We start from the raw sequence: 15,431 nt of genomic DNA on the forward strand, positions 1-15,431 counted from the left end.
GATGGTGGAGTGAGAGCAACTACTCACCTAAGCTCTAAGACAGACTCCTTCAGATACCTCTAAAAAGAAAATCTAAACAAATTTTAGAGTGGCAGAATTCAATAGGAGACAGACTGTGGCAGATTTCCAACCCAGGACAGACTGGAAGGCCGATGAGAAGGATCTGTTGCACGGGGTTCGAGGGGCACACAGGGCACAGTGTACAGACTATACCAGTGCGAACCCTGCCATAGCAAAGCCACACAGGAAGCCCTGGGTGATCTGAAGCAGCAGCCACACTGTGGAATCCCAAACATATCAGTCCAAGACAGGAGTCTAGTGGAACTGAGTGAGAGAGAACCACAGAATCCCAGGTAACTGCAGCAGCCACTCCTGAGACTATCAGCCCACAGAATAAATGTCTGTAAGTCACCTTGCAGACTTTCAGGAGCCAAGATGGTGGAGTGATAAGTAAGTACTCTACCCCTCTCCTTGTTGACCTTGAAAAACCCATAGAATATTTCCCCAGGAAAAATTCTGGAACAGTGGAATCAGCCAAAGGGGTAAACAGTCTCTTGGCCTGTAAGGCTAGGAAAATCACAAAGGGGAGTCCCTCTTGCTGTGGCTGAAGGGAAACTTGCAGGACTGGAGCTATCCCAGACAGCCCCACCTCAATGAAGTAGGAGGAGATCCTCAGCCCCAGGCAGGTAGAGCCCACAATCATCAACACCAGGACCCCAGGCATGCCTCAGTACAGCCAGGGGAATAGGGAAGACACAAGTGCAAACACTACTTCACCAACCACTGAGTCTGCCTGTGCTCAGGAGAGAAGAGTTCCTGTGGCTAGACTACCCCTTCCCCATACTTAACACAGCTAGCACCAGGATAACTCTGGGGAAACTCAGAGAGACTTCATCTGGCCTCTTCTTTGGCACATCAGCTAGCTTAGCACCAGGTAAGCTACAGCATTCTACCCTCTAACAGAAATAACCAGAGGCCAAGTACACAAAGCCTCAAGTTCTAAGCATAAGAATGGTGGGATAGAGCCCCCTGTGCCCCAGAAGCAGAGATCCACTTTAAAAGCCAGGAAAAGGGTGATCATCATAAGCAAGAAGCAAACTAGAAAAGATAAGACCATAGAATCTTTTTATGGGGACAAGGATCAAAACATGAATAACAAAGAGGGCGTCACTGAGACTGTACTCCCATCTGAAACTTTAGAAGGTAATATGAACTGATCTCAAGACCAAAGAGCATTCTTGGAAGAGATAAGAAGGATTTTAAAAGCCAAATTAGGGAAGTAGAAGAAAAACTGGCCAATGATTTTAAAAATAGGAAAAAAAGAAATCACAGAAGGCAAATTGGACTAATGGAAAATGAAGCACAAAAACTAATTGGAGAAAATATCCCCTTAAAAGGAACAATTGGACAGATGGAAAAGGAGATGCAAAAGTTAACTGAAGAAAACAATTCAATAAAAATTAGAATTGGGCAAGTAGAAGCTAGTGATGCTATGAGACATCAAGAATCAGTCAAACAGAATCTAAAGAATGAAAAGATAGAAGAAAATGTAAAATATCTAATTGGAAAAACAACTAATCTGGAAAACAGATCCAGGAGAGAAAAATCTAAGAATTATTGGTCTACCAGAAAGCCATGATGAAAACAAGAGTCTGGACAATATCTTCCAAGAAATCATCAAGGAAAACTGCTCAGAAATCCTAGATCCAGAGGGTAAAATGGTCATCAAAAGAATCCACCATTCACCTCATGAAAGGGATTCCAAACTAAAAACACTAAGGAATATCGTTGCCAAATTCCAGAACTATCAAGTGAGGGAGAAAATACTGCAGGCAGTCAGAAAGAAACAATTCAGATATCAAGGAGCTACAGTCAGGATCACACAGGACCTTGCAGCTTCTACACTGAAAGATTGGAGGGATTGGGATATGATATTCCACAAGGCAAAGGAGCTGGGACTACAACCAAGGATCAATTACCCAGCAAACTTGAGCATAATATTTCAGGCAAGGAGATGGACATTCAGTGAAATAAAGGATTTCCAGACCTTCCTGATGAAAAGGCCAGAGCTCAATAGAAAATTTGATCTTCAAACAGAAGTCTCAAAAGAGGCATAAAAAGGTAAACAGGGGGAAAAAAACTTGTTATTCAATATGGGCAAGTGGTTTACATCCCTATAAGGGAAGGTGATACTTGTTAAATTTGAGAATTGTATATTTATTATGATATATATAGATAGAGGGAGTGGGTATAAAGTAAATGATGTGATAATAAAAATGTTATTTAAGGCGCAAAAGGATTGTAACAGGAAATGTAAAAAGGAGGAGGCAGAAAAAAATAAATTCCATCACAGGAAGATGCACAAAAATATATTACAGTAGAAAGAGGGGAGGGAGATGAGCATTGTTTGAGATTTACTCTCATCTGATTTGGTTCAAGGAGGGAACAACAAACTCAGTTAAGTATAGAAATCTAACTAGCTCTATAGGCAGTGGGAGGAGAAAGGGAAAAGAAGAGGGAGGGGAGGCTAAAAGGGAAGGAAGAAGTAGTAAGGGAAAAGTAGAGTAAAAGGGAGGGGGGCTGAAAGAAGGGAGGGAAGGTTGAGGGAGGTGGTGGTCAAAAATTAAAACTCTATTGTGGAGGGGAAGAAAGAAGGGAGAACTAAAGGAAGAACTAAAAGCATAAATGGACAGAGGGAAAGACACAAATAGTAATCATAACTGTGAATGTGAATGGGATGAATTCTCCCATAAAATGGAGACGGATAGCAGAATGGATTAAAAACCATAAGCCAACAATATGTTGTTTACAAGAAAAACATTTGAAATGAGTGGATATGCACAGAGTAAAGGTAAAAGGTTGGAGCAGAATATATTGTGCTTCAGTTGATGTAAAAAAAGCAGGGGTAGCAATCCTAATCTCAGACTAAGCAAAAGCAGAAATGCATCTAATCAAAATAGATAAGGAAGGAAATTATATCCTTCCAAAAGGCACCATACACAACGAAGCAATTTCATTACTAAACATATATGCTTCAAGTGGTATAGCATCCAAATTCTTAGAGGAGAAGTTAAGGGAGTTACAGGAAGAAATAGACAGCAAAACTATACTAGTTGGGAGACCTCAACCACCCCCTCTCTGCACTTGATAAATCTAACCTCAAAAAAAACAAGAAACAAGTTAAGTAGGTGAATAAAACTCTGGATAAGGTAGATGTGATAGATCTCTGGAAAAAAGTGTATAGAGATGGAAAGGAATATACCTTTTTCTCAGCAGTACATGGCAAATATACAAAAATTGACCATGTACTAGGGCATAAAAACCTCACAATTCAGTACAGAAATGCAGAGATAGTCAATGAATCCTTCTCATTTCATAATGCAATAAAAATTCTATGTAATGAAAGACCATAGAAAGATAAACCAAAAATTAATTGGAAATTAAATAATCTAATCCTAAAGAATGAGTGGATTAAACAACAAATCATAGAAACAATCAACAACTTTACTCAAGAGAATGACAATAATGAGACAATCTACTAAATCTTATGGGATACTGCAAAAGCAGTTCTTAGGGGAAGTTTTATATCTTTGAATGCTTACATGAATAAAATAGAAAAAGAAGAGATCAGTGAATTGGGCATGCAGATGAAAAAGCTAGAAAAAGAACAAATTGGAAAATCCCCAAGAAAATACCAAATTAGAAATAGTGAAAACCAAAGGAGACATTAATCAAATTGAATTAAGAAAACTATTGAACTAATAAATGAAACTAAGTGTTGGTTTTATGAAAAAACCAATAAAATTGATAAACCTTTGGTCAATTTGATTAATAAAAAGAAAGAATAAAACCAAACGACCAATATCAAAAATGAAAAGGGTGAACTCTCCAATGAAGAGGAAATTAAAACAATAATAATAAATTACTTTGTCCAACCGTATGCCCATAAATTTGACAATCTAAATGAGATGGATGAATATTTTAAAAAATGTAAATTTCCCAGATTAACAGAAGAGCAATTTGAATACTTAAACAACCCCATCTCAGAAAAAGAAATTGAACAAGCCATCAATGAACTCCCTAGGATAAAATCTCCAGAGCCAGATGGATTTACAAGTGAATTTTATCAAGCATTTAAAGAACAGTTAATTCCAATGCTATAGAGACTATTTGAGAAAATTGGGGAAGATGGAGTCCTACCAAATTTTTTTTATGATACAAATATGGTTCTGATACCTGAGCTAGAAGAGCCAAAACAGAGAAAGAAAATTATAGACCAATTTCTCTAATGAATATAGATGCAAAAATTCTAAATAAGATATTAGCAAAAAGAATACAGCAACTGATCATGAGAATAATACATTATAATCAGGTAGGATTTATACCAGGAATGTAGCACTGGTTCAATATTAGGAACCATCAGCATTATTGCTCATATCAGCAACAAAACTAATAGAAACCACATGATTATCTCAATAGCTGCAGAAAAAGCTTTTGACAAAATAAAACACCCATTCCTGTTGAAAACACTGGAGAGCATAGGAATAAATGGAACTTTCCATAAAATAATAAGCAGTATCTACCTAAAACCATCAGTGAGCATTACATGCAATGGGGATAAGCTAGGTGCATTTCCAGAAAGATCAGGGGTGAAACAAGGATGTCCATTATCACCACTGTTATTCAATATGGAATTATAAATGTTAGCTTTAGCAATAAAAGAAGAAAAAGAAATTGAAGGAATTAGAATAAGTAAAGAAGAAACTAAGTTATCATTCTTTGCAGATGATATGATGATATACTTAGAGAATCCCAGAGAATCAAGTAAAAAGCTACTTGAAATAATAAACAACTCTGGCAAAGTTTCAGGTTACAAAATAAATCCAGATAAATTATCTGCATTTCTATATATTACAAACAAAGCCCAACAGCAAGAGATAGAAAAGGAAATCCCATTTAAAGCTATAGTAGACACTATAAAATATCTAGGAGTCTACCTGCCAAAATAAACCCAGGGACTATATGAACAAAATTACAAAACACTTTTCACACAAATAAAGTCAGATCTAGATAAGTGGAAAAACATCAGCTGCTCATGGGTAGGCTGAGCTAATATAATAAAAATGACAATTCTACCTAAATTAAATTACTTATTCAGTGTCATACCAATCAAACTACCAGATAATTTTTTTCTAGAGCTAGAAAAAATAATATCAAAATTCATCTCAAGAACAAAAGGTCCAGAATACCAATGGAGCTAATGAAAAGCAAAGCTAGGGAAGGTGGCCTAGCCCTACCAGATCTCAAAATGTATTATAAAGCAGCAATCATAAAAACCACGTGGTACTGGCCAAGAAATAGAGGGGTAGACCAGTGGAATTGGTTAGGTAGCCAATGAATACAACAATCTACTGTTTGATAAAACCAAGGGCCCCAGCTTCTGGGATAAAAACTCACTGTTTGAAAAAAATTGCTGAGAAAACTGGATAACAGTGTGGCAGAAACTGGGCATAGACATATGCCTGACACTGTACACAAGAATAAAGTCCAAATGGATACATGACCTAGGTATAAAGATTGATACTATAAACAAATTAGGGGAGCAAGGAATAGTGTATTTGTCTGATTTATGAAGAATGGAGAAATTTTTGACCAAACAAGAGATAGAGAACATTATGAAGTGCACAATGGATAATTGTGATTACATTAAATTGAAAAGTTTTTGCACAAACAAACCCAATACAACAAAGATTAGGAGGGAAGCAGAAAACTGGGAAATAATTTTTGCAACTAGTGTCTGTGACAAATGCCTCATTTCTAAAATATATAGAGAACTGAGTCAAATGTACAAGAATATAAGTCATTCCCCAATTGATAAATGGTCAAAGGATATGAATAGGCAGTTTTCAGAGGAAGAAATTAAAGCTATCTATAGTCATATGAAAAAATGCGCTAAATCACTATTGATTAGAGAGATGCAAATCAAAACAATTCTGAGGTCCACATCACACCTATCAGATTAGCTAACATGACAAAATAGGAAGATGATAAATGTTGGAGAAGATGTGGGAGAGTTGGAACACCAATCCATTGTTGGTGGAGCTGTGAGCTGATCCAACCATTCTGGAGAGCAATTTGGAACTATGTCCAAAGAGCTACAAAAATGTTCATACCCTTTGACCCAGCAATATTGCTTCTAGGACTGTATCCCAAAGAGATCATAAAAATGAGAAAGAGTTCCATATATACACAAATATTTATAGCAGCTCTCTTTGTGGTGGCCAAAAACTGGAAATCAAGGGGATGTCCATCAATTGGGGAATGACTGAACAAGTTATGGTATATGAATGTAATGGAATACTATTGTGCTATAAGAAATGATGAACAGGAAGACTTCGGAGAGGACTGGAAAGACTTATATGAACTGATGTTGAATGAGAGGAGCAAAACCAGGACAACTTTATACACAGCAACAACCACAGTGTGGGAGGAGTTTTTCTGGTAGACTTAGTCCTTCACAGCAATTCAAGGACCTAAAAAATTCCCAATGGACTCGAGGCAAAATGCCTTCCAAATCCAAAGCAAGAACTATGCAGAATGAAGCAGACCATTTTCTCTTGTGTTATGTTTTGTTTTGTTTTCTGGTTTCTCCCATTCATTTTAATTCTTCTATGCAACATGACTAAGGTGAAAATATAAAAGAATGTATGTGTAGAACTAATATAAAATTGCATGCTGTCTCTGGGAGGAAGTTGGGAGGGAAGGGGGAAGGAGAGGGAGGGAGAGAAAAAAAATCTATGGAAAATATATGGAAGTGATTGTAGAAAACTGAAAACAAATAAAACAATTTAAAATAAAAAAGCAAGCAAGCAAACAAAGGAATTCAAAATAAAAAAAAGGTTTTGGTTCTTTCATTCTCTAGGTTTTTAATTAGGGAGTCTGGATGGGGAGAGACATTAGCAAAAATGATCTCAAGAAAAAAGAGGGTCATTTAAACATTTTTTTAAAAAAGGCACAGAAGTAAACAGAAGGAAATTTAGACAGAAGCACAAACTAGCAGGAAAGATTTGAAATTATTTTGTGAAATGTGCTATATGCTTTTCTTTTGTAACATGATTTTGTGCATGCCCAGATTACCTGACATGGCAGGACCTATGTAGGAGATAGCATGAACCTGCTTCTGGGAGAAGACATCCTGGATTCCTCTACCACATGGGTGGGAGCAACTTGTTTATACTGGCTGTGTAGCCAGAACAGACTTTGTCTTTAAAATTACCAGCCTGAGACAGTCTTTCTCTTTCCAGCAGTGCCCACAGGATAGATGCCTTGTTCACTAATAGATTGAACTAAGATGTGATGGGAATGACTGTTTATTTCCCCTCCCCCACCTTCCACCTTTTAGGACCCATGGCCTTGGAATCAGGATTTTGTTTGTCCTTTTCCATTCTAGGTGCACCCAGTGTAGTCTCTACACCTTGAAGCTCAAGTCATGGCAACTTTGGAGCTAACATTCCAGACTGGGTATTGTTGGCAGTCCAGCAGGGAAGCCTTAAGAAGCCAGAGTACCACAACATAAAATCAAGGAGGCTTTGGACTTGGAGCTTGGCAGGATCATGCTATGCAGGAACTGAGTTAGGTTATTCACTTAACCCCCTTCCCCTCCTTAGAGATTTGGTCTAAAGTGGGATTATTCCTCTCCCAGATGTTGGAGGGAATATCTGCATACTTGTTCCTGCTTTGACTGTTCAGTGGTTAAATATAACCGGGATCCAAGGGACTCCTTAGGAGAAAACACAATCCGTGCAAGCTCACACAAATAGTAGAGATTAAACACTCCCAAACTCCCTTAAACGTACAAGAGAACTGTGAGAGAAGGGTGAAATCAGGGACATGCTGGTAAATGTTTAACAACCAGCTCTCTGGAAAAGGAATGTATCCACAACACACTTAAAAATTTAATATGTATTATTAAAACTTTTCCATAACTTTCTTAAGCCTAAGCAATCAGCCATATAGTAAATCAAACCCTGATTTATAGCATTTCTCAATTTCTAAAGTACAAATACTCATACTGAAATTTTAACAACTGGTTCTCCAGGGCTGGTAAAAGCTGGCTCCAGCACTCTCCTGCTGAAACATAAGAAGTCTGGCCATCAGGCAGCACGGGCCAGAGGAATCACTGCTATACTTTAAAAACCATTTGCTTATGAAAAAGAGATTCTCAGTTTCATATAATTTTTTTTGGCATACTGTGTATATGGAAATGATCTCTTTTGTTGTTTAGTTTCAGAATACAATATAAAATTAATTTTTTTTTAAAAAGAGTAATGTTGACAAAGTAGATCAGGTGCCCAAGAGAGCAATCCTGTTTATAGAAGAGTCTTCATGTCATATGAGGAATCTAAGAGGTAAAGATGGGATTTGGGGGGAGGGGAAGGTTGACTTCAAATATCTAATCAGGGGTAGGGAACCTGCAGCCTCAAGGCCAAATGTGGTCCTTTAGGTCCTCAAGTGCAGCACATGGACTGAATCCAAATTTCACAGAACAAATCCTTTTATTAAGAGGGGGATTTGTTTTGTAAAATTTGGATTAGTCCAAGGGCTGTACTTGAGGATCTAGAGACCACATGTGGCCTTAAGGCAAACTGATGACCCACCCCTGACCTAAACAATTTTCATGTGGAAGAAGATAAAAACTATTCTGAAGACAGAACTAAGACCATTATATGGAACTCACAGTAAGGCAAATTCTGCTTTGGGATGAAGAAAAGTTTTTTTTGTTTTTTTAAGGAGAATTGAATGAAAATTATATAGGTCACTACATCAGGCAGTGAGCTTTCTGGTTGCTGGATAGGTTCAAGTAAGATGCAGATGAATGACCACAAATATGGGGTGCTTTAGGTAAACTATAGCTTTGGGAGAAAGCTAGATTATATCTAAGTTTGGACTATGTAAATTATATATAAATTTCCTTTCCAGGTGTGAGACTTTATGATTCTAAACACTTTAAAAATACTTTCAGTCTCTGACCTAATGATCTTTGCTCTTCCCTACTATGAAACTGAGAATAAATTTTGTGTATAGGATCCAATTTCATAAAGTCAAATATATGTAGAAAAAAATATGAAACACTTCTATTTCTCATATTACTGGTTTAGAGAGGACTCCTCATACATAAGACTTTTGATTTAGTGACCACTGAGAATGAAAATCAATGACATCATTTTGGCAGCTGCTGCCATCTGGTCAGCCATTTAGAACACTTTCTGCAGTCTGACTGAGCAGGAACCATTTTCCATGTACCACAAGGGATTAGGAGGACACAGAGTGACTTCTATCAAGGATAGATTGGAATTCCTTAGTAACTCAAGGGGCCAAATTCATTGCTTCTTTTAACCCATGAAGGTATTATTTCTATCAAGTGTTTTAATTAGTCTTAACTGTTCCTCAGGGATCCCAGTCCTATTTGAAATGGCTCATGAAGAATTAGACCACTAATCAGAAACTTCCCACTTCGATTAATTTCATAAATAACAATAAACAGCAAGGACTGTCTAGATATACAGAACCAAAGGAGGTCATTGAAGGCCCTGCAGTCCAACTTTTAAATATCTTATTTTAGGTAAATGTAAATAATGGAATATTCGATTATGACATTGAGATCTTGCTGAGCAGAAGCCCTTTTTGTCTTTTCCTCCCTCTCTCAAGGTGCACTGGAACACAGTCCTTGCAGGGACAGTGTTAGTCTTCACCTAGTCCAAGGACGTCATTTTGCACACATTGCTGAGAGACCCAAAGAAAAGAAGGGGTTTTTTTAAAATTAATTTATTTAACTTTTAACATTCATTTTCACAAAATTTTGGGTTCCAAATTTTCTCCCCATTTCTCCCCTCCCCCCACCCCAAAACGCTGAGCATTCTAATTGCCCCTATCACCAATCTGCCCTCTCTTCTAACATCCCTCCCTTCCCTTGTCCCCATCTTCTCTTTTAACCTGTAGGGCCAGATAACTTTCTATACCCCTTTACCTGTATTTCTTATCTCCTAGTAGCAAGAACAATACTCGACAGTTGTTCCTAAAACTTTGACTTCCAACTTCTCTTCATTCCTCCCTCCCCACCCATTCCCTTTGGGAAGCAAGCAATTCAATATAGGCCATATCTGTGTAGTTTTGCAAATGACTTCCATAATAGTCATGTTGTGTAAGACTAACTATATTTCCCTCCATCCTATCCTGCCCCCCATTGCATCTGTTCTCTCTTTTGATCGTGTCCCTCCCCAAGAGTGTTGACTTCAAATTGCTCCGTCCTCCCACTGCCCTCCCTTCCATCATCCCCCCCACCCTGCTTATCCCCTTATCCCCCACTTTCCTGTATTGTAAGACAGGTTTTCATACCAAAATGAGTGTGCATTTTATTCCTTCCTTTAGTCGAATGTGATGAGAGTAAGCTTCATGTTTTTCTCTCACCTCCCCTCTTTTTCCCTCCACTGAAAAGTCTTTTGCTTGCCTCTTTTATGAGAGATAATTTGCCCCATTCCATTTCTCCCTTTCTCCTCCCAATATATTTCTCTCTCACTGCTTAATTTCATTTTTTTAAAGATATGATCCCATCCTCTTCAATTCACTCTGTGCTCTGTGCATGTGTGTGTGTGTGTGTGTGTGTGTGTGTGTGTGTGTAATCCCACCCATTACCCAGATGCTGAATAGTTTCAAGAGTTACAAATATTGTCTTTCCATGTAGGAATGTAAACAGTTCAACTTTAGTAAGTCCCTTATGACTTCTCTTTGCTATTTACCTTTTCATGCTTCTCTTCATTCTTGTGTTTGAAGGTCAAATTTTCTTTTCAGCTCTGGGCTTTTCATCAAGAATGCTTGAAAGTCCCCAATTTCATTGAAAGACCATTTTTTCCTCTGAAGTATTATACTCAGTTTTGCTGGGTAGGTGATTCTTGGTTTTAGTCCTAGTTCCTTTGACTTCTGGAATAGCATATTCCATGCCCTTCGATCCCTTAATGTAGAAGCTGCTAGATCTTGTGTTATCCTGATTGTATTTCCACAATACTTGAATTGTTTCTTTCTAGCTGCTTGCAATATTTTCTCCTTGACCTGGGAACTCTGGAATTTGGTCACAACGTTCCTAGGAGTTTCTATTTTTGGATCTCTTTCAGGAGGGGATCAGTGGATTCTTTCAATATTTACTTTGCCCTCTGGTTCTAGAATATCAGGGCAGTTTTCCTTGATAATTTCATGAAAGATGAAGTCTAGGCTCTTTTTTTGGTCATGGCTTTAGTTAAACCCATAATTTTTAAATTGTCTCTCCTGGATCTATTTTCCAGGTCAGTTGTTTTTCCAATGAGATATTTCACATTATCTTCCATTTTTTCATTCTTTTGGTTTTGTTTTGTGATTTTTTGGTTTCTCATAAAGTCATTAGCCTCCATCTGTTCCATTCTAATTTTGAAAGAACTATTTTCTTCAGTGAGCTTTTGAACCTCCTTTTCCATTTGGCTAACTCTGCTTCTTAAAGCATTCTTCTCCTCATTGGCTTTTTGAACCTCTTTTGCCAATTGAGTTAGCCTATTTTTAAAGGTGTTATTTTCTTCAGAATTTTTTTGGGATCTCCTTTAGCAAGGTGTTGACCTGCTTTTCATGCTTTTCTTGTATCTCTCTCATTTCTCTTCCCAGTTTTTCCTCCACCTCTCTAACTTGATTTTCAAAATCCTTTTTGAGCTCTTCCATGGCCTGAGCCCATTGAATATTTATTTTGGATGTTTGGGATACAGAAGCCTTGACTTTTATGTCTTTCCCTGATGGTAAGCATTGTTCTTCCTCATCAGAAAGGATGGGAGGAAATACCTGTTCACCAAGAAAGTAACCTTCTATAGTCTTATTTTTTTTCCCTTTTTTGGGCATTTTCCCAACCAGTTACTTGACTTTTGGGTCCTTTGTCAAGAGTAGGGTACACTCTGGGAATCTGTGAGATCTCAGTTCCTCCAAGGTGGCACAATCAAGTGTGTACTCGTCTGGACACAGAGAGGAATTTTTATGCCCAGAAGCTTAGCAGATACCTCTCCACAGCCACTTGGCCTCCAGTTCCCAAGTCAGCACTGGAGGCTGATTTTCAGATAAGCTGGATGGGCAGGGCTGCCATTCAGTGTGAGATAAAGACCAGCTTGGCCAGGGCCTCCACTCAGGGTAGAGGCAAGACTCAGCTCTTCAATGCCCCCAGGGGTTTTTACGCTCCAACAATGGAGCTTCCATATGGGCTGCTGTGCAGGCTCTGTGGCTGCTGCCTGCTGCTGGAGCTATGGGAAAGCCCTTCTCCCTTCCTGGCCTGCTGATTAAACCCCGTACTGACCTTTGGCGCCTGTGGGACAAGAGATCTGATGCCCCGCTACTGTGACTGGAGATTCCACCCCCAGGTGTCCTCCTCCCAGGTTTCGCCGTGCCCCTCGGCCAAGGCTGGGCTGGACTCTGCACTCTGCTCTGTGTCCGGGGCAACTGACATTTCCGTGGGCCTTTCAGGTCACCGTGGGCTGGAAATCTCTTCTACTCTGTTGTTCTCCACTTCTGCTGCCCCAGAATTTGTTGAGAGTCCCTCTCTACAGGTATTTTATGGGCTATGGGGAGGACCCTGCGTAAGTGTGTCTTTCTAGTCCTCCATGTTGGCTCTGCCCCCCCCCCCAAAAGAAGGTTTTTTGCCCAAGAGGTAAGGAAGGGGTTAGAATTGGGACTTGAACTCATATCTTCTGACCTAAATTCTATTTGTGTCATTGCAACAAAACAAATATTAAGTGCATGATTAGATATGAAAGCACTACACTTGGCACTGTAGATATGACATTTAAATTGTCCCTGCTTTCTTTTTCTTTCTTCCTTTCTTTCTTTCTTCTTTTTTCTTTCTTTCTTCCCTTCTTCCTTCCTTCCTTTTCTGCCCTTTTTTTGAATTTATTCAGTACTTTATTTATTTATTTATATTTATTTAGCATTTTATTTTTTTCCCAGTTACATGTAAAAACAGTTTTTGCTCTTTCCCCTCTGCTTCCTGCCAGATTGGCTTTGGGACTCACCTTTCGCTGCCGCCCTCCCTTCTCACGAAGTGAAGACGGCCACCAGCTTCCTGGTACATGAGAAGATCTGGTTTGACAAATTCAAGTACGATGACACAGAGAAAAAGTTCTATGAGCAGATGAATAGTCCTGTACTTGTCTCTTCCCGACAGGAGAATGGTGCAGTGTGATCCTCTGTGACATTGCCAGAGCCAGGGAGAATATCCAGAAATCGCTGGCCCGAAGTGCAAACACCAGCTCTTCCAGGGGTCCTAGTGGGGACCATAGTGAGCTAGTCACCAGAATTTTCAGTTTAGAGGCACAGAACCAGAGCCTTTGGAGTGTGATTCAGGACCTACAGATGACCATCTCCAAGCTTGAAATCCGTCTATGTACCCTAGCGAAATGCTCCCCTTCCCACTGCTATCTGGCTCCTCAGACTCAGCATGTATCCCCCATGCAGAAGGTGGAGCTACCCACCACATCACCTACTAAGAAGGCAGCCACCCCAGCAGAGGATGATGAAGATGATGATATTGACTTGTTTGGTAGTGATGATGAGGAAGAAGACAAGGAGGTAGCCAGACTTCAGGAGGAACGCCTTCAGCAGTATGCAGAGAAGAAGGCCAAGAAGCCAGGGATGATTGCAAAGTCTTCTATCCTCCTAGATGTCAAGCTTTGGGATGATAAGACAGACATGGCAAAGTTGGAGGAGTCCGTCTGCTCCATACAGCTGGATGGATTGGTCTGGGGAGGCTCCAAGTTGGTGTCTGTGGGGTATGGCATTTGGAAGCTGCAGATTTAGTGTGTGGCAGAGATGACAAGGTGGGCACAGACATCTTGGAGGAGATCACCAAGTTCAAAGATGATGTGCAGAGTGCTGACATTGCTGCTTTCAACAAGATCTAAAAGGCCCCTGAATGTCTGTGAATCTGTAACCAAAATAAAAGCTGAGATTTGAAAAAAAAAAACCAACCACAATTTTTAACATTCATTTTTAAAGCTTTGAGTTTCAAATTCTCTCCCTTCCCCACCTCCCACCCCACCCACCCCTCATTGAGAAGGCAAGCACTTCAATATAGGTTGTGCATGTGTAGTCATGCAAAACATTTCCATATTAGTCATGTTGTGAAAGAAAACAGAAACCAAAAAAACAAACAAACAAACCCCAAACCTCAAGAAAAATAAAGTAAAAAGGTATGCTTCAATCTATATTCAGACACCATCAGTTCTTTCTGTGGGGATGGATAGCATTTTTCAACAGAAGTCCTTCTGAGTTGTCTTAGGTCATTGTATTGCTGAGAATAGCTAAATTACTCATAGCTGATCATCTCACAATATTGCTGTTACTTTGTACACAGTACATTTCACTTGGCATCAGCTCATGTAAATCTTTCCAGCTTTTTCTGAGAGCACCCTGTTCATCATTTCTTATAGCACAATAGTATTCCATCATGATCACATACCACAATTAGTTCATTCATTCCCCAATTGATGGACACCTCTTCAATTTCCAATTCTTTGCCACCAGAAAACGTCTGCTACAAATATTTTTGTACATATAGGTCCTTGTCTTTTTTTTAATCTCTTTTGGGATACAGACCTAGTAGTGGTATTGCTAGGTTAAAGGGTACGCATGGTTTTATAGTGCTTGGAGCATAGTTTGAAACTGCTCTACAGAATGGCTAAATCAGTTCACAACTCCACCAACAGTGCATTAATGTCTCATTTCTTTTCCCCACAACCCCTCCAACATTTGTCATTTTCCTTTTCTGTCCTATTAGCCAATCTAATACCTAAGAATTATTTTAATTTGCATTTCTCCAATGAATAGTGAATTAGAGCATTTTCTCACATGGCTACTGATAGCTTTGATTACTTCATCTGAAAACCATTCATATATTTTGATCATTTATCACTTGGGGAGTGGTTCTTATTTTTATAAATTTGATTCACTTCTCTATATGTTTGAGAAATGAGGCCTTTATCAGAAAAATTTGCTTCAGAATTTTTTTCACAGTTATATTACTAACTGTATTTCCCTCTATCCTATACTTCCTTTTATTCTGTTCTCTCTCTCCTTTCACTCTGTCCCTTCTCAAAAATGCTTTGCTTTTTTGACTATTACCTGCCCCATGTGTCCTCCTTTCTATCACAACCCTCTCCCTTTTCTCTTATCCCCTTTTCCTCCTGCTTTCCCATAGGATAAGATAGATTTCTTCTACACCCAATTGAATGTGTATGTTATTGTCTTATTAAGCCAATTCTAATGAGAATAAAGTTCACTCACTCCTCCTCACCTCCTCCTCTTCCCCTCCATATAAAAGCTTTTTCTTGTCTCTTTCATGTGAGATAATTTACCTCATTCTACCTCTCCTTTTT

The 15,431-nt window shown here is 38.9% G+C and overlaps 1 pseudogene; it reads left to right on the forward strand.

Moving 5' to 3' along the window:
- Positions 1-12,386: 12,386 nt before the first annotated feature.
- Positions 12,387-14,037, forward strand: LOC140518699 (elongation factor 1-delta pseudogene; annotated as a pseudogene).
- The last annotated feature ends 1,394 nt before the right edge of the window (positions 14,038-15,431 follow it).

The sequence above is a fragment of the Notamacropus eugenii genome, chromosome 1 (assembly GCF_028372415.1).
Source record: "Notamacropus eugenii isolate mMacEug1 chromosome 1, mMacEug1.pri_v2, whole genome shotgun sequence".
NCBI classification, from domain to species: domain Eukaryota; kingdom Metazoa; phylum Chordata; class Mammalia; order Diprotodontia; family Macropodidae; genus Notamacropus; species Notamacropus eugenii.